At 53.4% G+C, this 25,079-nt stretch overlaps 1 gene segment (V, D, J or C); it reads left to right on the top strand.

Annotated features, from left to right (window-relative positions):
- The first annotated feature begins 3,157 nt into the window (after nucleotides 1-3,157).
- On the top strand, nucleotides 3,158-7,986 carry LOC309844611 (T cell receptor beta constant 1-like). The segment is given in 5 exons: nucleotides 3,158-3,350; nucleotides 6,219-6,608; nucleotides 7,145-7,162; nucleotides 7,312-7,418; nucleotides 7,734-7,986.
- Nucleotides 7,987-25,079: the final 17,093 nt, after the last annotated feature.

Below are 25,079 nucleotides of genomic sequence, written 5' to 3'. Positions count from 1 at the left end.
TGTGCTGCTGGATTATTTTCTTCCTGATTTCTAGGAGTTCATCATATACCGGGGGGATCAGCTCTCATGATGAGGATTACAGATGTTCTTTCCATATTGTCATTTCTCTTTTGAGTCTGTGTATATTTTTCCGTGAAAGTGTGTCATCATTATGTAACGAAGTTTGTCTTTTTTTTTTTTTTCCCCTCCTAGATTTTAAGTCATAGTTTGAAAGGCAGTAAAAGGAAGCACGATCGAGTAAATGAGATCTAGGCCACTCAACTGGAGGTTACATTTCAGGGTCATCTTGTGCAGGAAAATACAACACTGACAGCAACTTAAGTGTACCTGCCCCTCAGGGAAAAGAGGGGAAGGCCGTGACTACAGTCACATTTCAACCTGCCTGTGACTTGATGTATGCAGCTCTCCACGTCTACTTCCCCAGCTCCCTGTTCCTAATCTTGATGTCTGAAGTCCCCAAGCAGAGAGACAGGCTGACAACACACCAGTGCTCCCACACCAGCACCCGCTTGGAAATACTCTGAGCTCTCAGCTGTCGTTTTGTCTCTGCCTAAGGAGCCCTACTCCTGGATAGCTCATGTCAGTGCCTCTCCAGACCATGCTAGAGGTTCAGAGTTGGCCAGAGGGACGGTCTGAGTATGGAAGGATCCCATTCCCAGATGAAAGATGTGGTCTCTGGGTGACAGTCTCAGGGGCAGGCCCTGGGTAGAAAGGGGGCCGGTGCTCCTTGGGAGGGTGTCTCCCCACAATGAGTGACGAGTTTACAGGAGGGCGGGTGCTGGGGAAACCAACCCCTGTGGCAGCAGCCTCACAAAGACACACAGCTCTGGGGAGCCAAGAGCGTCCTAAAGAAAGGGCATGGGGGTGAGGAGGGGTCTCCCCCTCCCAGCTTCGTCTGTTCCCTGTCACCACCTTGCAACATGGGGAGTGATGTCACCGACCTGCCCTCCAATGCCTGGGAAGGAGCACCTGCTCGCGTGGTTTCTTCCAGGCTCTGATGCGCAGAACCGTGGGAGGGTCGTTTTTTGTACAAAGATGTAACATTGTGGGGACAGGGGGCCACGGTGATTCAACTCTATGGGAAAGCTTTACAAAAACCTTTCTGCCTGTCCCCAACCCAATTTCTCCACTTTTCTCCTGGGTCATGGGCCTGAGGGTGGTGTGAGTCAGAACTCTCCACCCCACCCCTGTTCACCGGTCAAGCCAACACCATGAACAAGGACAGGCTTGGATCAGGACTGTAGCTTGCAGCCAGAGAGCCCAGATGGAAGAAGACGCCTCCCTGGCACCGCCGGTGAAGGACTCCGGGAAACTCCTTCATCCCAAACCCCACAGAACTCAGGGCAAGGTCAGTGGGAAGGTGCATGGGAGGTGACGCATCCTATAGAGGAAGAAGCCAGAAATATCCCGGCCCTTCATGGATCTGGCCACTGGCTCCAGGACCCTGCCCTCCTTTCCAGATACACGTCCTTTGGGTGGGCCCTCAGAAGGAGTCGAGAAGGTAGTGTGGGGCCCATTGGATAGGCCCTGGCCATGTTCTGTGGCCCCAAGAGTCCGCTGGAAATGTTCTGTGCAGTTGGAGGGGCTTTCTTATACCAGAGTCCTCCAGACACCATCCAGGGCCCCATCTTCTTTCCATGCCTCAGATTTGTTTGTTTCCCTGCCCCACATCACTGTGTGAACACTGAACTTTACTTTGGAGAAGGCACCAGGCTCACAGTTATAGGTAAGACATGCTCTGGGTCTTTCCAGGTCCCTTGTAGGTGAAAGCAGGTCCCAAGTGTCCATTTGAGAGTGGCCGTATGCTGATGTGCTATGATTTTACCTTCGGCCCAGGGACCAAGCTGACGGTTGTCGGTAAGGTTGGGGAGCTCTCCAGGCAGGGTGTGATGGGGATGATTCTATCCTGGGAAATGGGCGAAGGAAGGGATCCCCCAGGTCTTGAGTCCTGGTCCCAAGATGTCATCCCAAGATGTCTCGAGATGTCATCTCCACCTTTGGGAACCAGTAACCAGGAGGGTCCTAGTCTGGGCAAATCCACCCAGCCACCGGGGATGGAGGGTCTTCTGTAAACTCAAAACTGAGCCTCAGTGGTTAAGGCAGAGGAGCGAAAGGAGATGCTACTGCCTCTCTGAGTAGTTACCTAACAGAGGGAAGCCTAGAGCTAGCCCAGAAGGAAATGAATGAGTGTTGACTCTGGTCTGTCTCCTTCACCGACTTGCGCTCTCTGTAGTGGCTTCATATCTTTCCTTGCTCTGAGCTTCGTAGGAGACCACACTGTGGCTCCTTGTTTCTGACTGTCCAGGGACCTGGGCAAGCTCTGGAAGGGAGTGGGGGAGAATATGAAGCAGGGCCGGCGGCTCTGGGAGGGAAAGAGATCCAGGAAGGCACCCATCTGTCCCCAAATCCCGGCTGAACTCGGCAGACGGGGGAGGTTCTGAAGTGGATCTGGGAGGCTGTGCTCTTGAGACACCCTCCATTTTGGGGAGGGGACCCGGCTCACTGTTGTAGGTAAGTGCCTCAGGGCGGAGGGCTGGGAACCCACAAGGAGGGACAGGGCTCCGGGGGGAGCTTCCCTCTTGGAGGTTTAGGTTAAAGCACATTTTATCAGCAAGCTCTGAATTCTTGTCTTGATGCGGGCAGGCGGGGACAGCCTCCCTCTCCAGGAATCTCTTGGACAGGCTATGCTAGGTCTGTGTTCCCCTACTGGGAGGCAGGTAGTCTCCTCTTGGGGTCCCCTTGTCCATCTCCTGTCTCCTTAGAGGATGCCCAGTCATGGCCTTGTAAATGGGAAGCCTCTCGCCTCAGAGCTGCCTTACTCCTGCTGTTTCCTCCCCGGCTCAGAAAGGAGAGGGACGGGGAGAAAGGGCTCGGGGTCACACACCCGAATCGGTCCTCTGATGTGGCATTGCACACTGCACACTAGTTCCCCCTTCACACCTCCCAGAGCAAAATTCTGCTAAGGAAAGGGAGAGGAGAGCAGGCAGGTGTACTTGGGAGGGCAGGAATTGGATGCAGCCAAGGGAAGTTTTCCTACCGGGCTGCAGTGTTGTGTAACAATGAAAAACTGTATTTTGCAAGTGGAACCAAGCTGTCCGTCCTGGGTAAGTAAGAGGCTTCCTGGGGGGCAGTGTGTTGCAAGAGTGAAGTCCCAGGAGGACTCCCGGGACACAGCAGGGAAAAGGCTCGGGGAGTGTGGATGAGCAGAGGAGGTGCTGGAAGTTCTGGCGGACGCTCGCTTCTGGAAGGAAAGGCCCCCGAGAGCAATTCCGGGGTTTGTCACACCCTCGCTGTGCTGTGGAGCAACCAGGCCCAGCACTTTGGAGATGGTACTCAACTCTTGGTCCTCGGTAAGGAGCAGGACAGGGGTTTAGGGCTGTTGTCCCTTGGACGTAGGGTCCCCGTTTCTCCTCCCAGCCCCGGTTGCTGGGGGTCAAGTCAGCTCTCTTGTCCCTGGGGAGCTTCCAAAGAGCTGTGGCGGCCACTCCTCTTGGTGCGGCTTGGCGGGTCCCTCTATTCCTCTTCCCTGAGTCTCCAGTCCTTAATATTCGCTCCTTACTCTTTCCTTGGTTCATCTTTCCTTCTCATGTGTGTGAGCGCGCGTGTGTGTCCCTTCTAAGCCTGCTCCTCTTTCCCCATAGTATGCTTGGACCTTTCTCCTAACGGACCCCTCAGGTCCAGAGCCATGGTGGAGCTTGGTCCTTGGGAGCGAGGACTTGCCCTCTGGCAGGAGCCCTCCATGGGTTTTACCACGGCTGCCTGCAGCTGTGTTCCTATAACTCGCCGCTCTACTTTGGGATGGGCACCAGGCTCACCGTGACAGGTATGGGGCCGCACTCCTGGGGCCCAACTGGGGTTGTCTGTGTGTGACTGATCAGTCCAGGAGTGCAGGTGGCAGGGAACAGGGGTGTAAAGGCAGGGCTCTGAGTCACCCCTTCCCTCCTGGAGCTTCGCAGACCCTCGGGTTTACGGCTCCAGATTAACTCTTTGGGCTTGTGTTCTCACTCTGCTTCTCTTTATTCTCTGGGACTCCTCTCATCTCTCCTATTTTAAGGGTGTGTTGTTTAACTTTTCTCTCATTGTCTCTCTCTCTCTCTCTCTTTTTTTTATTTGGATCTTCTCCATTTTCCCTCCTATTCTATCTCTTCACCGTTGACTCCATTTTGGTGAGTTGTTCTGTCTTCTATGTTAGAGTCCTTCTAGTATCTACCACCCACTCAGAACTCTGTGCTAGCCTTTGTCTTCCTCCTTCTCCATCTCGACTGGCCTCCCAAGATCCATATGCGTCTTCCTGAAGTGATCTAGGGCTCAGGAGGCAGCAGGGGGCCAGATTGGTGAGACTGGGCTGATTTGAGGAGTGTTTCTGAGCCCCGAGGGTAGAAGTCTGTGTCACAGTATAGCGAGGGCTGCGGTGGGTGTCTGGGGGACACAGTGCTAGGCAAGATCAGAGGAGATACAATTGGAAACTTATGCCATCTTAGTAATAGATAATAAATAAGGTATAAAGAAGAGAAAATAGGCAGGAGGCCCCATTTTCTCAAACCTCAGGATCCATGCTGGGCTGGTAGAGGAAGGAGCCCATCACAAAACACTAACACAGCCTGAGTGTGCTTGGGGAGGAAGCGGACAGGTGGAGGGCGGGGAGTGGTGAGACGGATCTGTGCTGGGCATAGAGACAAGGCCAGAGGCATGGGGGACCTGGTCCTACCAGACTGGCTGGCTGGAGCAGAGTTTGTCCTGCAGATGGAGGCTCAGGCCAGCAAGTGTATTTTCTCACAATGAGAAAATACAAATTTCTGGGGTTTGTAATACCCAGAATCTTGGGGCTCGTGGGACAGGCTGGGGGATGCTCGAGCACCTGGAAAGTGGAAATCTCAGAATCTCTGAGATGCAGAAAATGGGGTACTAGCGCCAGCCCCTGAGGGTGTTAAATTGTTAGGGGCTAACTTCTACGGAAACCTTTGTAAAAGGCTCGGCTTACTGGGGCCATCTTTTCCATCCGTGTCATTTATCAGCACTGTCCCAGCCTTTGGCCTTTTCCCAAAACTGCGTCTCAATCTTCGCATTCGAACCACGTCCCAAAATGTGGCTAAAGTGAAGACATCTGGGTTTCCCATACTTCTGCTCCAAAAAGCCATTGCTCTGCTCAATATGGAGCCAAAGAGAGGGCACAGTCCATTCTGGCAAAAAGACGGGAACATGGGAAAGAGGTGTGCTTTCTCTCATCCCTCGGTGTCTTCCCAGGGGCCCTGCCTTCCAACAATTCCAGAAATTCTCCCCTGTATCACACAGGAAAAGGGCCCAGGGCTTCACAACATGAGCTCTCTGACGACACGGCCTTTAGACTTTGAAATTCGTTCATACCCAGCAAATATGACCTGAACCAGGATTTCCAAAGCTGGCAGGGAGGCTTGCTGGGCACTGGAAGGAAAAAAGGGTTGGACCCATGGACAGTGTCTTTTATGGGATTATAGCCACCCTGGGCAAGCTACCGCACACCCCGCGTGTCCCAGTGTAAATGGAATAAAGGTGAAACATCGGATACATTATACCCAGCGGATTCTAGGCTCCTCAAAGCAGGTTACATGTTTAACTTACACATACACACACATGGGAAAGAAAAGGAAAAAAATGTGAGTTGGGAAAAGCATTTAGAACAAAGTATAGTCAGATACAACCGGACAGTGTCTCCTCCAGGCAGCAAAAGCTAGTTCTCCTACGTGCTATCACAGGAACAGACACGCAGACACTTTGTACAAAAGGAAAGTGATAATTAGAAAAAGTTGATTTGGTTCCTGGGATTGTGTTGCTGGAGAGAATCATCAGCCTCAAATCCCAAGCTCATTCAGCTGTACCATAGGAAGAACCGATAGTCACCCACTGAAGAGGGCTCTAAGCAAGGGAGAGAAACAGATAGACTCTCATGATCGAAATGGAACAAGGCCTTGAGAAAGAGACTCTGTCAAGAAAGCCAAGGAAATCAGGACACACTGCTACCTTAGGGGCTGGAAGACGCAGTCGGCAGGATGCGTCCATGGGGTAACCAGGACGAGGGGCAAAGCTGAGTGAGAACAGAACGAGACAGGACCTACTACTATATAATTTGGCTTTAGGATGACTCCATTTCCAGCTCTCTCTGTCTCTCTTTATTTCTGTCACTGTCCCAACCCCAGACAGCTGTCAGACCAGTCCTGGTCCCAAATCCTTTTCCCTTGCAGAGAATCTGGAAAAGGTCAAACCTCCCACGGTCACAGTGTTTGAACCGTCGGAAGCAGAGACCTCCCGAACCCAGAAGGCCACACTCGTGTGCCTGGCCACCGGCTTCTACCCCGACCACGTGGAGCTGAGCTGGTGGGTGAATGGGAAAGAAGTCCAGAATGGGGTCAGCACGGACCCTCAGCCCTACAAGGAGCGGCTGGATGAGAATGACTCCAGCTACTGTCTGAGCAGCCGGCTGAGGGTGTCCTCTGCCTTCTGGCACAACCCTCGCAACCACTTTCGCTGCCAAGTCCAGTTCCACGGGCTCGGGGACGATGACGAGTGGCAGAACAGCCAACGGACCAAACCCGTCACCCAGAACATCAGTGCCGAGGCCTGGGGCAGAGCAGGTGAGCGCGTCTGGGGGCTGGGCAGACAGTGAGCTGAGCACAGAAAGGCGGTGCCCAGGCAGACACAGGACAGGGCGGGAAGACCAAAGCCCAGCATGGGGGTGAATGGGCACCCCGGGGCTAAGTCCTCCCGCAGACCCTCATCCCAGCAGAGCCCTGCAGCTGGGCCCCCTTCACTGTGTGAGCCTGTGTGGCTCAGCACCGACGGGGGTGCCCCCAGCCCCTCTGTGCCACCACGTTCCACAGAGTTCCAGGATGGCATGGCTCCACGGGCACAGCACCAGAAAGACAATCTAGGTGTCTAGTCTAGTCTCTTCTGTGTCTAGTCTCTTCTGTGAGAAGCCCAGTCGGAGCCTGGGGTCCGTGCTGACCAGAAGGCTGACTTGCTGCATTAGCATTTGTGTCTGGCTCGTTCTTAAAGGAAGCACAGCTTCCAAATAGTTTTGCATTAGCTTCAGGTGCGCCCAGCGTGGCGACTTTCCGTCTGCTTTAGAAGATGGGGTCTCTCACCCATTCCCTCCCCTTCTCTCTTTCAGACTGTGGCTTCACTTCGGGTAAGTGACCGTCTCCTCTGCTTGCCCTGCGTCTCCCATGGTTTTGTCCCGGAAGCCGAGCACGGAGAACCATGGCCCCTGGGGTGGGGGTGGAGAGGCCCGAGACACGTGCTCACAGGCCCCTGTGTGCTCTCCTTTCCTACCCGCAGTGTCCTATCAGCAGGGCATCCTGTCTGCCACCATCCTCTATGAGATCCTGCTGGGGAAGGCCACCCTGTACGCTTTGCTGGTCAGTGCCCTGCTGCTGATGGCCAAGGTAAGGAGGCGAGAAGGATGGGACTCTGGAGGTGACACTTGAAACACAGCAACTCAGAGCTGTGAGTAGTCAGAGACCCCGCAGGCGGTCAGTGGTGTCAGGAGAAGAAGACAGAGGTCCACCCACATGCCTCAGCAGATGTATTGTACCTCCGGGATCACAGTGGGAGAACCAGGCAGAGAGGGAGAAGCTGAGGTCACCTGAGAACCCAATGGACATTGTAAAGAGCTCTACCATTCACCCTGTCAGCAGAGCATCCTACTTCCTCTCAGTTCCCGTCACTCCTGGTAACCCCTGAAACCTTCTCTTCTTCAGGTCAAGAGAAAGGGTTCCTGAAACTACCTCAGAGGCAGAGGCGGGAGCTTCCAGCTTGCTATTGCCCAGTATGGATTCTCCTTTTTCGACTTCTCAAGAGCTGTTTTCATCTCTCCGCTCACCCCCATAATTACCCACTAAGTTCCTGAACACCTGGATGCTGATAACCCAAATCTCCCTAATCCAGGGGGACCCCTATTGTGACTAAATTGACTGTTGACTGAATCAATAAAAATGATGTGTTCTGGCTTGACTCCGCCTTATGAGTGTCTTGATATATCTTCTGCCCATATCGGACCTCCCATGTGACTCCCGCCAGGATAGAAATAAGAGGTATTGGACACCTGGGTGGCTCAGTCGTTAAGCATCTGCCTTCGGCTCAATCATGATCCTGGGGTCCTGGGATTGAGTTCTGCATCGGGCTCCCTGCTCAGCAGGAGCCTACTTCTCCCTCTCCCACTGCCCCTGCTTGTGTTCCCTCTCTCACTGTGTCTTTCTGTCAAATAAATAAATAAATAAAAATCTTAGAGGGGGAAAAAAAAAAAAAAGGAAAGAAGAGGTATTCAAGGAAAGAGCAGGTCCCTTCAGTACCGGGGCTGAGGGACTGAGTCTGGGGCTACCCTGCCCCTCCCTGTCAGGAGAACTTGAGTAAATGTATATGGGGGTGATGGGACTGAGGAGGCTTACTCAAAAACAGCCCAGAGAAACAGTGACATTTTCTATAAGGACGCCTGGGTGGCTCAGTTGGTTAAGCAGCTGCCTTCGGCTCGGGTCATGATCCCAGCGTCCTGGGATCCAGAGTCCCACATCGGGCCCCTTGCTCAGCAGGGAGCCTGCTTCTCTCTCTGCCTCTGCCTGCCATTCTGTCTGCCTGTGCTTGCTCGCTCCCTCCCTCTCTCTGATAAATAAATAAAATCTTAAAAAAAAAAATTATAAAGAATTTCCTGTACTACCTGGACCAAGTTGCTCTAAGGAAGAGTCTACTTCCACAGGTATATCCCCCAACAACTGTTCGCTTACTTGTGGCTAAGAAGCTTGCCTTCATACCTATCACCCATGTTCCTTTCAACTGTCTCCCTGAGTACGCTACCGTCTTCTCTTGTCACCAAGCAGGCTTCCCGGCCAAGAAAAGAAGGCACTGACTTGGAGTTGGAATCTCAAGTAGCACATGTGTCTTCCAGTTTACATTACAAATCTGTTGATGAGTTTCTCTCTAGTGAATTACATGGGTGTAAAAACGTGCCCTGATCACTCCTGGAAGGATAGAAAATAAAGGTCCCCGAAACCAAGAGTCTGCCCTATTGCTATTTCGAGGAATCCTCTAAGAGCTCTTTGTTGTCTCATGGTCACTGTGGTGAGGCACGGTCCTGGGGATGGCATCTAGGCAGTAGTCCTCTGCTACCTCGCTCCGTGCATACCCCACTCCTCTCACCCTACATCCTGGAGCCACCTGCACTCCATCACCTGGAGGCACATAGTAGTACTCCAACTCCTACTTACTCTTGAAGATTTAGCCCCAACATCATCCCCTGTAAGAAGCCTTCTCAGGTGCTTCTTTACCTGAATTAGCCATCTACTCTCTTGCTCACGGGACTGGAACGCATGACTTTCTCTCTCCATTTCAATGCATGAGGCATTCACATGAGTGTGCACACTTCTATAACACATATGTGTGTACATGTATTTACATACATGTGCCTGTGCACGAACCCATTCAAGCACACATCATTACAATGTCCTGCTATTCACCTTCAAGAAAATAAAGAGATCCAAGTCATAGACCCTAGGGAACCTACCTGTTCTGGAGGGGATCATTCATGAATAGAAACAGTCAAAATACAAAGTGGCACTTTCCGATAGAAATGGGAGCTGTCTGAAATGCAGTCAGAGGCTAGTACTCAATTTCCTACTGGGATCATCAGGGGAGTGTCTGAGAATGTGGCAAACTCTTCCACAGAAAGAATTGGTCTAATCAACCCTGTGGGAGGGTGGTCGTGATAGTCAGAGACATGAACCAGAGCCGAAACCACAGGGTCGGGTACTTGAAGGTGCTTAGCCGGGGACGGCGACGAGGTTCAGAGACAGGAGGGAAGAGATGTTAGGCAGGCTGGTGCGGGCGCCTCGGAGGTGAACTCGGCTCCTTGCCACCAGCCTGGGGCCGGGCACATAGGAGGTGTTCATGCAGGGTGTGGGATACATGAAGCATAAGGAGCTTGGACTCTATTTGGGGAGCAGTGGGGAATTACAGAGTCTGCTTGTCCCCAAGCCACAAGCTGCCGTCACCTGCTTTTTGGAGTCCACCCCTCGCTCCTCCCGCCCCGCGTCACTATAAATGCCGTTCTGTGCAGGTGGGCACCGTGAGTCCCAGAGGGGAGACCTTGTGACACAGAGGGTCTCCTCACAGTGGTGTATGTTCTGCCACAGGGCCTCTCTGCCCACCCCCTTCACCAGCACCATGACCTTCCCCAGCCCCTCCCCACTTTAAATGTACTCTGAGTTGGCTCCCAGCCCCACTCAGTCTAACCTCTGTCACCTGCACTTCCTGTCTGTGCCAGTGGTTGGGGGGAGGGGACCAGAGGGAAGGAAACATTTTTGTATCCTGTTGTAACATTGTGGGAGCTGGGGGGGCACGATGACTCAGGTAGACGGGGTGCTTTTACAAAAAGCTCTGCCTCAGAAAATACCTCCACCTTGCCCTGGGAACACAGCTCCTGGATGGGGAGTGGCTAGGAGGTGTCTCTAGAGCTGGTCCCTGATATGCTCTCGCAGGGACCTGGACTGGGTGAACATCTCTGCATCTCCCAGCTCCAGTCAGCTTCCCAGGAACGTGAAGGGCCCACACATCAAATCGGGGTCATCATCCAGCACTCTTCATAAAAACCTGCCCTTGACAAACGTACTTACACATGCATTATTTATTAAGAACTCACAACAACATTGCACAAAACGTAGTACCCCCTTTTTCAGATGAAAGAAAGAAGGCCAGAAAAGTTGCAGGTCCCGTAAGTAGTAAGAGACAGGGTCCTTCCTGGAACACGTCCCAACTCCAGCCCCAACCCCCAGCACCAAGCTCAGTTCATTTTACGCCTCCACTGTACTGTCCCCAAGCCAAGCTGATTCTCCTCGGCACACTGGAGATGACCTCCTGTAGCATCTAGATGACTATGTCCAGCTAGCTCTGGAGGTGGGGGGACAGAAGCCCAGGAAGGGGAAGGACAGAGCATCCCCAGCTTGCGCCAAGAGAAGCAGGGAGGAGCAGAAATTCTTGGCAGCCCCTGACCACTGTGCTCATACAGCGAGCAGCACTTCGGGCCAGGGACCCGGCTCACAGTACTAGGTAAGAAAGCCTCTCCCGGTGGGAAGGCGGGTGGGGTGCCCAGCCTGGACCACCCTCGGGACCCTGGCCCTAGAGGAGTGGGTGCTGGCCCCTTCCAGGTCCCTAGTCCGGGAAGGCGGGTTTGTGCCTGGCTCCCCAGAGCTGTGCAAACACAGGACAGCTGTACTTTGGGGCCGGTTCCAAGCTGACGGTTCTGGGTAAGGAGGTTAGCTGGGGTCAAGTTCTCCGCGGGACGGGATGGACCCAGGTGGGCAGCTGCCCGGCTCCGTGAGGGGCTGTGCTCAGAGGCGGGGCTCAGCGCCTGGGCCGTGACCCCCGGTTCTTCGAGGGAGCGGGGCGGGCGGGAGAGAGGGCAGCGCCAGATTCTTGTGCTGGGGCTCCGGGCCGTGAGTGGAGAAACTCAGTATTTCGGCAGGGGCACCCGGCTGACGGTGCTAGGTAAGCGAGGGTGCCCGGGGGCGCCGGGGCGGGCGGTGGGGCAGGCGATGGCGGGCCTGTTTTTGTGCTGAGCCAGGGGGCTGTGAGCCAAAATACCCAGTACTTCGGCGCGGGGACCCGGCTGACGGTTCTAGGTGAGCGCGGCGCGCGGCGCGGCCGGGGTCTCTCGGAGAGGGGGCCCGGGGCCCTGCTTTGCAGCCTCTGCCCTGTCCTTCGGGGCCGGCAGCCGGCTGACCGTCCTGGGTGGGTGGCCGCGGGACCCGACACGAGGGCGGCGGGGTCGGAAGGGAAGGCGGCGACCCCAGGGCCCTTCCTGGCCCTGCCCCCGGAGGGCTCCCCGCGCTGGGGCCGGGCTGCGAGCGGGAGCGGGAAGCGGCTGGGGCGCTGCGGGGGTTTGCGCGCGGGTCTGGGCCTCTGTGTTCCTACGAGCAGTATTTCGGCCCCGGCACCAGGCTCACGGTCATAGGTGAGATTTGGGCGTCTCTCCCCATGGGCGCCGCAGCTCCTCGGACCCGGGAGACAGTGGGGTGGGCCAGGCAGGGACGCGCAGTCCGCTGTCCGCGGGGTCAGCCCTGCGGGGGGCGGGGGCCGGGTCCTCCCAGGCCCGGCACACGGGTGGAGGGTCGGGGAGCTGTGGGGCTCTTTCTCCGCGTTTGAGATACTTAGGGGCCGAGTGCGTGGGGGACTAGAGCATTGACGAGGACTCAGAGCCGCCGGACTGGGGGACGCGACTGAGAAGGGGAAACTGGGCCTGGGGGAGGGGGCGTAGGAGGGGTGTAGCTGCTACGGAGAAGGGGGACCGGCCGAGCGGGAGGGGCAGGAGCAAAGCAGGGACAAGCATGGGACTGGCGGGCACGCAGCCCAGCCGGCTCCTGGGAGAGGTAGATGGAAGGCAGGCCGTTGAACAGAGGAGAAAAGGAAGGAGAAACAAGAGAGGACTGGGGAGGCCAGAGAAATCAGATCAATGTGCGTCAGTGGAGAGAAGAGCCAAAACAAGAAGGGTTAGTTGATTTACTGCTTAGCATTTAAAATCATATTGAAAACCCCTGCCTTTCTCTCCTAAGCCGGAGAGCCCCCTGAGGGGTGTCTACAGCACCCATTCCTGCCCACGGACTGGACTGGACCCTCAGCCACTGGGATGCATCCCCACCCCCCATGCCTCCCTCTGCCCCCCAGCCTGAAATCTGGGACCTCACACTAAGTACTTCAGCCTCAACAGCCCAGTGGTGGAGGGGGTTCAGTTGTGGCAAACATATATTAAAATGCAGATATTTCGTTTTGTGAGGTGAGGAAAACTCCCAGGACAATCCTAAGCGCCTAGATTTGGAAAGGAGCCTCAGACATCACCTGGTGACAAGAATGTTGAGGCCAGAGAGGGGAAGAAACTCGTGATACTGGTACATTAACCTGGGTTCTTCGACAACAATGAGCCCCATTTGTTGTTAGAGTGTCATTACGCTGGATCCGATGGGGCTCAGCTAGACTTTGTCCAGGGGCAGTGCCAGAGTCCTGTGATGAGCAGGGGTGGGGAAAAGACCAGACTTTAGAGCCAGATAAACCTGATCCCAATCCCTGGATTGCTAATGATCCGATGACCTTGCGCGAATGAATCTGTGGGAAGGTCAGTCCCCTCCACTACACAAGGTTATCAGCAATACCCACCACTTGCCATTGCTGTGAGGGTGACGAACAGGAGACCCTTACATGTACAGTATCCAGGCAAGGTGTATTGTTACAGTTCGTCGACCCTTCTCTTCTCCACCCTTCCCCTAGGTGGTCGCTGGGGAGTGAGGGGAGAAGGTGAGACCAGTGCCTGAGGAGGAACAGGAGTTTGGAATGTGGATCATGGAGGGGAGGGCTGCGTAGATGCGCGTGGTGGACTGGGAACATGAGAGAAACTTCACAATTCTGCCCGAGACCCGTCCAACCCACAAACAGCATATACAAACAGAAGCTCCCCAGTATATACACTTACACCCACACTGAAAGCTCACCCACACCCCTCAGGGACTCACAAACAAGGAAGGATAACCCAACCTTGCCCTGGCACGGAGCTGTGTAGACAAGGGCTTCAGAGCGTCCTGTTTGTCCTGCCCATTACATCAGTAAACATTGTGGGGAGCATCACGCATGACTCAAAGGACTTTGTTAACTGGGTGGGGGTCAGAGGAGTACACTCCGTAGTGCCCCGGGAGAGCGGCTACAGCTTCAGAGCCAGGTTCTTTGAGACAAGAGTGAAGACACCAGGCTGAGCAGAGAGATTGGGGGAGCTGGGCTGCGCGGCTATTAGCCTGTTACCGCCTCTGGTAAAGCAAAGACCTAGAGACATTGTAGGGGTTAGCAAGAAGGAGTTGCAGGGAGGGGAAGCTGACAGGTTGGGAAACCCGATCAGCTAAAAATGAAAAAGCAAGGCTCTTGTTAAGAATTATTTAGGATTTCAAGATAGTGACAGTGGCCCTTAAGCCAAGGGTCTTTGTAAGCATGGGGTCCTGTCCATGGGTCACACACTCATGCAGCTGCCCATGGAAGCAGGGTCCCATCCAGAGAAACATGACGTGTCTGTTAGAAGGACATTTTCTCCATCTTCCAGGCTAAATTAGATTCTCATAAGGAGGTATTTCACCTTAACAGAATTGCTAAGAAATGAACCCCCCAAATCAGTAGAAAGCAAAGGAGAAGGATAAAATGAATGGAGAGCAGACCTAGAAGAAGTGAGCCAGCCTCACTGGCTGAGAGGGTGAGCTGGGCCTTCACCCAAGACTCTGCAGAGGAGAGGCCTTGGACAAAAATTGTATCAGGGCAGCTGCTAGCAAGACGTAACTCTGATGATCTCAGATGCTTATTTAGGAAGCTGACTGGTAGAAAAAAGTACAACATTTGGAAGCAAAGGCAGAAAGAAAGTTGACGAATCCCTGAATTTGACCTAAGGAGAGATTTCTCTCGGGGCTGAGGAGCCTCAGGAGGTGGAGGAATGGGTAGCGAGGACCTCATACCCACAAAACAAAGTCAGAAAATCTCACATTCTCTTGAGTGCACCATAAAACAAAAGGGTACCCTCCCCTGAGTCCGCAACAATAGGCCATCTGTAGATTCGTCGGAGTAGGAGGGTCCCCAGCCATCAGATGACCCCCTGACCCCCAATTCCCCTTAACTCCTCAGCCTCTTTGATTTCAAAGCAGTTCCCAGGCTGAGGACAGGGGCTGTCTGAAAGCTGATGTCACTTAATGTCCACGGCCACTCTGGAAAGTCGGAGGCAAGATTTTCCCTTCACCAGCAGGAAAAATGATGCAGAGAAATTAAGACACTGTCCCAAAGTCACATTCATGGGCAAAGTCAGTTTTAAGATTTGGATCCTACCATTCTGATTCCAATCCTGTGCTCACGCCACTTAATAACTACTACATAATAGGGTGAAACATAGGTAAGCGCTTACTGATAGAAAAGACATCAAATAACATCAATGAGGGGACATTACTCAGAATGTCTATAGGGTGAGTACAAAGAACAGGCAGACAGAAGAAAAATTACAGAGGAGTGGGGACGGTGATGCCCAAACACACAGGACCTACTATATACTTTTGCTTTAGGATGACTCCATTTCCAGCCCTCTCTCTGTCCCTCTGTCTTTCGTTATTTCTGTCGCTGTCTCTCTCACATACACACACACACACCAACCCCAGACAGCTGTCAGACCAGTCCTGGTCCCAAATCCTTTTCCCTTGCAGAGAATCTGGAAAAGGTCAAACCTCCCACGGTCACAGTGTTTGAACCGTCGGAAGCAGAGACCTCCCGAACCCAGAAGGCCACACTCGTGTGCCTGGCCACCGGCTTCTACCCCGACCACGTGGAGCTGAGCTGGTGGGTGAATGGGAAAGAAGTCCAGAATGGGGTCAGCACGGACCCTCAGCCCTACAAGGAGCGGCTGGATGAGAATGACTCCAGCTACTGTCTGAGCAGCCGGCTGAGGGTGTCCTCTGCCTTCTGGCACAACCCTCGCAACCACTTTCGCTGCCAAGTCCAGTTCCACGGGCTCGGGGACGATGACGAGTGGCAGAACAGCCAACGGACCAAACCCGTCACCCAGAACATCAGTGCCGAGGCCTGGGGCAGAGCAGGTGAGCGCGTCTGGGGGCTGGGCAGACAGTGAGCTGAGCACAGAAAGGCGGTGCCCAGGCAGACACAGGACAGGGCGGGAAGACCAAAGCCCAGCATGGGGGTGAATGGGCACCCCGGGGCTAAGTCCTCCCGTAGACCCTCAGCCCAGCAGAGCCCTGCAGCTGGGCCCCCTTCACTGTGTGAGCCTGTGTGGCTCAGTACCGACGGGGGTGCCCCCAGCCCCTCTGTGCCACCACGTTCCACAGAGTTCCAGGATGGCATGGCTCCACGGGCACAGCACCAGAAAGACAATCTAGGTGTCTAGTCTAGTCTCTTCTGTGTCTAGTCTCTTCTGTGAGAAGCCCAGTCGGAGCCTGGGGTCCGTGCTGACCAGAAGGCTGACTTGCTGCATTAGCATTTGTGTCTGGCTCGTTCTTAAAGGAAGCACAGCTTCCAAATAGTTTTGCATTAGCTTCAGGTGTGCCCAGCGTGGCGACTTTCCGTCTGCTTTAGAAGATGGGGTCTCTCACCCATTCCCTCCCCCTTCTCTCTTTCAGACTGTGGCTTCACTTCGGGTAAGTGACCGTCTCCTCTGCTTGCCCTGCGTCTCCCATGGTTTTGTCCCGGAAGCCGAGCACGGAGAACCATGGCCCCTGGGGTGGGGGTGGAGAGGCCCGAGACACGTGCTCACAGGCCCCTGTGTGCTCTCCTTTCCTACCCGCAGTGTCCTATCAGCAGGGCATCCGGTCTGCCACCATCCTCTATGAGATCCTGCTGGGGAAGGCCACCCTGTACGCTGTGCTGGTCAGTGCCCTGCTGCTGATGGCCAAGGTAAGGAGGCCGGAAGGATGGGACAGGCACGTTGATCATCACACATGGAACATGAGGGGATCTCAGAGCTCACTCAGCCCTGATGTATCCTATATCTCAAGGAAATTCTAACGGGACGACCAGAGCAAGTATGGGGATCGTTATGGGATGCTGCACCAGACGATGGGGAGAGTCAACCAGCTGTACCAAAATCAGCTCAAGAGTCAGGCCCCCTGAGCCCCCTCCGGCTGTTCATGGCCCTTAGGAATTTAATCATGCCCTTTCTTCCTCAGGTCAAGAGAAAGTGTTCCTGAGACCAGCTCAGAAAATACACCCTGAATCGCTCGTCCTCCTCCCCGAGATCTCCCTAACGTGCTCCAGTCTGCGTTTCTAGAAGTTATTCTCTCTCCACCTCTTATCTCCTTCCTGCTGGGAGATCTGTCCCTTCTCTCCGCTGTCCTGCAGACTGAGCTCCTCAACCCTGAAACGGAAATAGACTGAAACAATAAAAGTGTCCTGCCAGGCCATGCTGTGTCTCCGGGGTATCTATGAAGTTCTGTCCTTCAATGATTTAAGGAAGGCCCCACCCCTGCCACGTAGGGAGGGACTGACTCTTCTTTCTAAGCAAGGGTTCTGGCTCCTGTTCATCCTGCTTGAGGATGAGCTCCACCGTCCATACCCAGGTATTCTGGGCTCCTGGAGTGTAGGGTTGGTCCAAAGGGCAAGGAGCAGGGGACACCCATGTAAGGATGGGCAGAGGCGAGCCCTAGCCCCACCTCAGGACAGGGCCCAGGATAGGGCAGCCTCTGGGTTGAATGCTTGGTCATTTTTCAATTCCAGACTCAAGTTTCATTTGTCATGTGTTTGGGTTTTATCTGTGTCTGTTGTGAATGCCCCCATCTTGTCTTGTTTTGAGATTTCAGCAGAAGATACAGCTCTATTCTGCATCCCTAGGTTAGAATCCTGAAGAAGGCACAGAGTTGGAGCTACCGATAAGTGAAGCCCAGTGAGGTTTCACAGAAGCGGAGCATCCCTTCATGCCCTGGGGGAGGCATGGGGAAGGGGCTGAGGTGTTGTACCTGAGCAGCCCTTCCCTTGATGGGGTAGAGAGCAGGCCACCCCAAATGCAGCATGTCAGGCACACCCGCCGGGGGCAGTGATAGTTACCTTACTGGGGTAAACTCTCCAATCCAGTCCCATTCACTGCAGTAGAACCCTGCACTGGGGGTAGAGGGGGTGGAGAAGGGATGCAATCAGGGAAAGAAGACACAGACCCACAGACCGGTGAGAGAGGCCAGAGATAGGTTCGTTTAGGCAGGAAGCCAAGAAGGGAGGGGGAAGCTGGAGTCCCTTACTGGTGGCCTGCTTTGTTCCCAGTTTGGGGCTGGGCATTGGAACCAGTGTTGTCCGCATTCATCCCCAACATGTCCCTGGAAGCAGGGGTCCTCCCTCCTCCGCGGGTGAAGAAGCCACAGTTTACAGATCTAATGACTGGTAAGCAGGGACACGTGGCACATTTTCTTGAAGATGGAAATCCAGGAAGTTTGTTTCAAGTAATGGCCAGAATGGTGTGACTGTCCCCGGGTGACCGTGGAGTAGCCTCACCCCATTTCCAGTGCAGGACCCCAGGAACAGACCAAAGGGTATGTTTGTTTCTTAGCAGTGCAGTAACAAAGGATCACAAACTTGATGGTTTAAAGCAGTAGGAATTTATTCTCTCCCAGTTCTGGAAGCCACAAGTGCAAATTCAAGGTGCCCATAGGAACGCACTCCCTTCAACAGGTCTAGGGGAGAATCTTCTCTGTTTCTCCCCACCTCTGGCATCTTGGGAGTCCTTGGCTGTGGTGGCATCTCTCCGACCTTGTGCCTGCTTCCACATCACCTTCCCATGTCCCTGTGCCTGGATTTCTCCCTTATTTTTTCATATCAAGATGGGAGTCATTGGATTTAGGACACACCCTGAATTCAGAAGGATTTCATCCTGGGATCTTTGACACGTGCACCTGCGAAGACCTTGCTTCTGAGGTTCCGGGTGGGCAGGAAGTCTCGGGGGACACTACTATTCATCTGAAAGCACCGAGTGTCCAGGAACTCGAGGGGAGGGATTCTCCAGACCCAGCTCCCACAGGCCAGGAAAGGACACAGCCCAGGGCGGAGGTGGCCTGGGGAACCCGTCACATGCCTGTAACTTCCCATCAGTCATAATTATTTCTACATGTCTCAAACTGCAGCTCAGTTTTTTTCTTGTTGCTTATTTGTTTTTATGACTTAAAAGCCCCAAAACAGGGGACAGAGCTTAGGCACTAGACCAGCACCTGCAAGAGCCATGCCTCTCGTGCTTTAGACACACATGGTGTCTCCTCACGAGGCTGGGGCTAGGAGAGGGGCAACTGAAAGGACAAGTAAGCTCCTCAGAGAAAAGAGGGCGTTGTAGGGACCAGAGGGGGTGGCCTGCGACAGGTGTTTGTGGGTGCAGAGCAGTGAGGAGGGTGAGCAGGAGCAGGACAGAGATGGAGGAGAAGATACCCCACACAGGAGGAAAACGGGCTCTACAGGCTGGGTGATCCTCCCTGGGGTGTGCTGAGCAGCGGCATTAGCAGCTGGGTGGATGTGAGCGGACCTGCCTGTGGGCACCCGGGGTTTGCCAACGGGAGGGACATGAAGGATGAAGGAATGTCCTCAGGCGGATGAATGACCCCCCCCCCCTCCTGCTCCTGGATACAGAACGGAGCTGAGAAAGTTACAAACATCATCTGGTCCCCACTGCACACCCTGTTTGACCCAAGGAGAGTCCCCTTCCCCATAACCTTACATCTGTCGGCTTGTCTCCCTCCGACAGCAAGCCCCAGCCTCCCCAATATTCAACTCACAGCATTAGGATGTTAACCTCTTCTGCCTCTGCCCCTCTCTCTGGAATCCAAGTAGGTCCTTCTGGACCAATTCTGGGCATCTGTCCATCCTTCCCCAGGTGAAAGTGAGCAACGGCAGGTTAGATGCAAGGTGATCATATCATTTAGGGCACAAATAGAGACACTACTGAGGGTGAGAGATAGGATTCTGGGACAAAAGAAGGGAATTAGCAGGTGCCTGGGTGGCTCAGTAGGTTGAGCAGCTGCCTTTAGCTCAGGTCATGATCTCAGGGTCCTGGAATTGAGCCCCGGGTAGGGCTCCCTTCTCAGTGGGGAGTCTGCTTCTCCCTCTGCCCCTCCCCCTCGCTCATGCATGTACTCTGTCTCTCAAATAAATTAATAAAATCTTTAAAAAGAAAAAGAAGAAGTGAATCAGGATTGTCCCAACAAACTGGGACACACTCCCATTCCAATTAAAGATTCCAAATTCCAAATTCCAAAGACTTTCTGGGTCCAGAGAATGGGAAGCACTGAAGCGATCCCTCATGGGCCTAAGCCTGTCTGCCTGTTCTAGTCTCAGGGCTCATCTAAACTTCATATCATCCAAGAAACCTGTGGGCAGAAGGTAGCCCAGGGGCAGGCTCCACAAGTGAGACCAGTACAGGGCAAGGCATGCTTCTTGACTGATGAGACCTAGAAGACAGCTTTCTCTAGGACGACGCCTGGGGTCCCCAAGTTCTCACCATTCCCCACCTTGGGGACTCACCTTGGGCAGACTCTAGGAGAGGAACCTCAATCCTGTGACCCTTAGAGATTTACTTAGAAACTAAGAAGCAAAGGTGAGCCTCCAACTGGTCACATTGTCAGGAGATCATCCTGGTAGGGAGTGAGGTTCCTGTGGGGAAGGTCTGCTCAAGCCACAGTCGCTTGCCCAGAAAATTTTTCCTATCAGCACTAAGTATCTGTGAAAGACTCACATGCCTTCCTCCTGCAGGGCTCATGGCCAGGCTACACAGGCTGGGCAGTGGGGATGGGGCAGAAGGTGCTGGGACCATCCAAGAGGCAAAGACTTTTTTTCTCTTAAGTAAGTGATTAGGGAAGAAAGAGGGAAAGAAAACAAAACAAAACAAAACAAAACAAAACAAAAAGGATTTTAGAACAAGAAACGATGGAAAATGAGCAATGGATCCTGGTAAATATTAATATCTCCATTTCCTGCCCTGAGGCATTTCCCTATTTTTCCTCTTCCATAGGGACCCAGGGAAGGGCAGCCTGACTGATCTCAGCCTCTAACAATCAGTGTGACACACAGCCCTAAACGTCCTGTGTAGGAGGAAATCATGAGGTCACTACTTAGGGACGGATGTGGGAACAGAGGGTTGGAACTTGAAACCAAAAACACACTCAAGCCTACGTATTTTCATGTCCGGGTGCTAGGAGATGCTAGCGGGGATCAGGAATGGCTAAAACCCCCAGGTCAATTCTTAGCACCTCTACGGACCTATGGATGAATTGCTCTTCTGCTCACCCACTGACTTCTTCTCAACCTTCATGACCAAGTTCACTTTTACCCTGTCCATGAAATCACTCTATGCCCATATAAGAAGACTCATGGTATGGAAGGCCACCGAGCCCAGGCAACAGTTCTAATTACAACTCATTCCCATTGTTTGTGGCAGTCTCCTGAAGTTACTGGAATGGTAATTTCTGGGTCTTAACACCCCATAATCTGAAATGTTATCCACCCCATCTGGGCCCCAAACACACAGAATTCCCTGCCTCAGTGTAGGGCTGGATACCCTCCCCTCCATCTTGGAGACTTTCTGTTCTCAAGCTGTGCTTATGGACACTACATTCCTCTCTGCCTTTCCTGAGGATTTATGGCACCTGGCCACATCCTGAATCATCGCCCTGCAACAGAGGACTTAGTCTCTGCTCACCACACACCCACAGTCCTGGCTACATGGGGACTGTCCCCCATTTCTGTCCACTGTCCTGACTTTCATTGTACCTGAAGTCCTAAAAAGGTTCCCTCCATGGGGAGGATGGGGTCACAGGGACAAGAGAGTGGGTCTGTGTGTCAACAAGAGCCCACAGCCATGACTACCGCCCCAGGGGCGTCCTCAGCCAGCTCTAAGTATGTCCTCTTTGAGTCCGAGGGGTGGTCTTCACAGGAGACTCCCCTCTGGGGCTTTTTGTGGGCCTAGCGCCTACTCTTCCTGAACAGACTCGCTGTCGGAAGGAAGTGGCTTTTTAAAATGGTGGCTTGAGGGGCACCTGGGTGGCTCCGTGGGTTAAGCCTCTGCCTTTGGTTCAGGTCATGATCTCAGGGTCCTTGGATCGGGCCCCACATCAGGCTCTCTGCTCAGCGGGGAGCCTGCTTCCCCCACCCCGGCCCCACCTATCTCTCTGCCTACTTGGGATCTCTGTCTGTCAAATAAATAAATAAAATCTTAAAAATAAAATAAAATAATAGAATACTGACTTGAGGGTGGTCCTGGGCTTGACCCTTTCTGCCCAAGTCCTGGGCCACTCCAGCAATTACAGCTGGGTCCTCTGCACCCTCATTCCCACGGCGAGACTTCCTCTTGATGGGGTTTGAGAATTACACACACTCTTGCTGGTAAGGGTTCTTGTATCCCCCCCCCCCCCCCAAGTTACGTCTGACCTGTCCTGGGAACAGAGAGCACTCTCTCTGCCTGAGTCACCGTTTCATCACTGGATGGCTCTCACGAAGAATTCTGTCCTGTTTCCGGATCCATCGGTCTCACTGTCCTAGCTGTCACACCCCACATTGGCCATCACCATACTCCCAGGAGAGCACGTCCTGTGCCAGCTAGCAAGCTCACCCCAGCCGAGTCTACACATCTATGAGAGACAGAAAAACACCTTTAAAAGCTGGAGTCTGCAGAGGAGGAAAAGCCTAGAACAGAGACAGCACATTATGGTAACAAAGAATATGCACTCGTAAGCCAGAGAGAACTCAGTTGAAGCCTTAGATCCGCACTCATCAGCTTTGTGACCACCTCTGAGCCTCAGCTTCCCTTCCTATGAAATGGGCTGAATCACAAGACCAACTTCATTAGGTGGTTTCATCTTATGAAGGCACACAACACGCAAAGCTGCTCTTATAGCCTCGATAAATATTAGCTACTATTACAAAAATTATTATCAGCCTAAAGTTTATTTTCTGGCTAAATAGTTCTAGTTCTCTCTCAATGTTTTTCTCATAGGGCCCAGTTATGAGCCCTTCCAACACTCCACAGCTCAACCACTCTCTTCTAGAAACATCTATGTTTGTTTTCACTCTTCTGCTTTTCTAAGAGCGTGCTGTTCAGAACGGAATACAGGTCCAGGTGGCTTCTGACCCACAGAGAGGAGAGGGAGAGCTTACGTCCTTAGTCTTGGTATTGTCTACACTGAGTCCCTTTGGGCAGTTTTCAACATCCTGTACCCACTCATACCACTCACTTTGACTCAGACCCTGGGTCTTTCTCCCAGGCCCTGCTGTGAGCCATCCGCTTGCTACCCTTCCTGGGTGCAAACAGTTGTTTTCTCTTTTGGGGGGCATGGAGATGAGGGGAGACAGGGAGTACTTGTTTAACCTTATCACAGTTTTTCAGCTCATCTCTTCAACCTGTCTGGTTTCTGAAGAGTCTAATTCTGCGCATCATCGTATCGACCCCTCCATCCTGATGCCACTCGGGTCTGGGGGCTGCACCTGGAGGGACTCCTCCACAAGCGGCTCATAATATGCACAGCAAGACCACAGCTCAATATGGAGCCCATGTTCCTCTAAGCTTGGTCTGAGATCCAGGAGCTGCTCAAACACAGAGAATTAGCTTCTGGTCCTGTTCTGTCCCCAGCTGCATGGCCCTTTTTCTCCTTTTGCTTCCTGGGGCTTCTATCACCTTGTCTGTGAAGGGAGGAGATGGGTAAAAGGAGGCCTAAAAAGTCTGCAAACTCTGTACTTTAGATTCAATGATTCAAAGTCTGCAGGTCCCAAATCACCGTGAGGAAGAAAACTCCGGGAATCCAAGTTCTCCCCAGATGCACATTATTCACACAGTGACATAGCCTCAGGGGCTGTCTCTTGGGGGAGGAGGTTGGTGTGGACCGTGGAACCCCACTGTTAAGGCTCCTGGAACCCTGAAACCTGTTCCTGCAGGAAGGAGGCAGGGCTGGACTGTGAATGGGGAGAGGAAAATAGTGTTTGAAGGACAGAGGCCTTGAATCAAAGGCGGGAAGTAAAAAGGTGCAGGTTGGGGTCTTTTAGGAGACAACTGGGGCAGGTTTGGGGATGTTCGAGCCCAGGGTTGGCAGCTGAGCTCTTTATCTCTGAGCAACATCACAACAGCTTCCCAGCTGCCCGTAGCTCATCTCAAGAGCTCACAACAGGATGCGGTTTGACATTTAGTAGGTCCTGCATCTGGGGGGCCTGTGAAAGCCCTCCCCCTCACCCCCCTTCTGAGCATAATGAAAACCACTCACCACATCCTGCCCCAACCCCTTCCCTGCCACTCTTTCTGCTGAGCCTCCCGTGAGCACTGGGGCAGTGGAAAGAGAACCACAGAGGGAGAGGAAAGGCCCTTTAGAGGGGGATCCGGGCACCTCAGCTCCCCGTGCAGACCACCCCACCCCCAACTCCACATCTGCACCTGCTGGAGGTGACCCCGAGATCAGAGGCTGCAGCAGGCACCATGGAGATAGTGAAGAATGAAAACAGCTGCAAACCGCTCTGACCCACTTGGGGTCCCTCTTGGCCCCACATCACTTGAGCAACTCCTTCCTCCCACCTGCTCCCACAATGTACACCCCCACCGCCTCCCCCCTCCCCGATTGCGCCCTTCTACTTCCTTCCATTCATCTAATGAGAGGTGCTAATGAGTCACAGGAAATGCAGCCCAGATAATCAACAGACTGAACATGGGCAGTCCCTGGGTATCTGAGCTGGTGTCTGTGTGCTGGACTCCCCGAGAGTCCCGCTGAGGCCTGCGAGAACTGTGTGATGGGTATTTCCTATCCCAGCTGGCCAAGAGGAGGAGGGAGAACACACTGCAGAGAGAACAGAAAACCAGACAGAGAGAATCCCCTGAAGACGGGAGTGGGAAATGACAGGCCATGTCACAGGCTAAGGGTGCTTGGGCTACACTATACTCAACGTAAAGCATATCATCCTGGACAAAAATAGGAAGCAGCCCATTTTCAGCACCACCAGCTCTCCAACACCGGCCCTTCCTGTCTTCCTCAGCTGTTGAGAGCTCCTGGCTCATTCCCTTTCAATCCCATGAGTGCCTGAGATCTAGGCAAAACAACTTGAGAGGAGCTCCTTTGGCCCCCAGCACGTGGCTTCTGGATCTTCCACGTGGCAGTGGCCTAGGAATAACATGCATGGGACTGTGATCCTGGCAGGCCTCCAAAGTCAGCCAAGAATGGGGTCCTGGAAGCTCTCCTATAAAGGAGCCAGATTCATCTGCTCCAGGCACAAGTGAGATTGATGAATTCCTGGCAGCATCTGCCATCCTGAGCTGGTTTCCTTTGTCCCTGCAATTAAGGTGATGGCAGATTTCTGAGTCCTGAGACATAGGGAAACCGTTAGGGACTGAGGACTCTTATGAATAAGGACAGATAACATGGAGGATGTTAACTTGTTTTGATGAACTTGGATGGCTTTCAAGCCTCTCCTTGACAAGTCTCCCCTTACCTATTAATGCCCTCCTGTCTCTCTGTCACCCCACTCTGTGCAATGATCAGGGTGTCCACTCTCTGCTTTTCTAGAACTCACAATATTCACGGGGCACCCCACGTTTCTCTTCA

This window comes from Mustela nivalis (genome assembly GCF_964662115.1).
Source record: "Mustela nivalis genome assembly, chromosome: 12".
Lineage (NCBI taxonomy): Eukaryota > Metazoa > Chordata > Mammalia > Carnivora > Mustelidae > Mustela > Mustela nivalis.
This window is presented reverse-complemented; position numbering and strand designations above follow the sequence as displayed.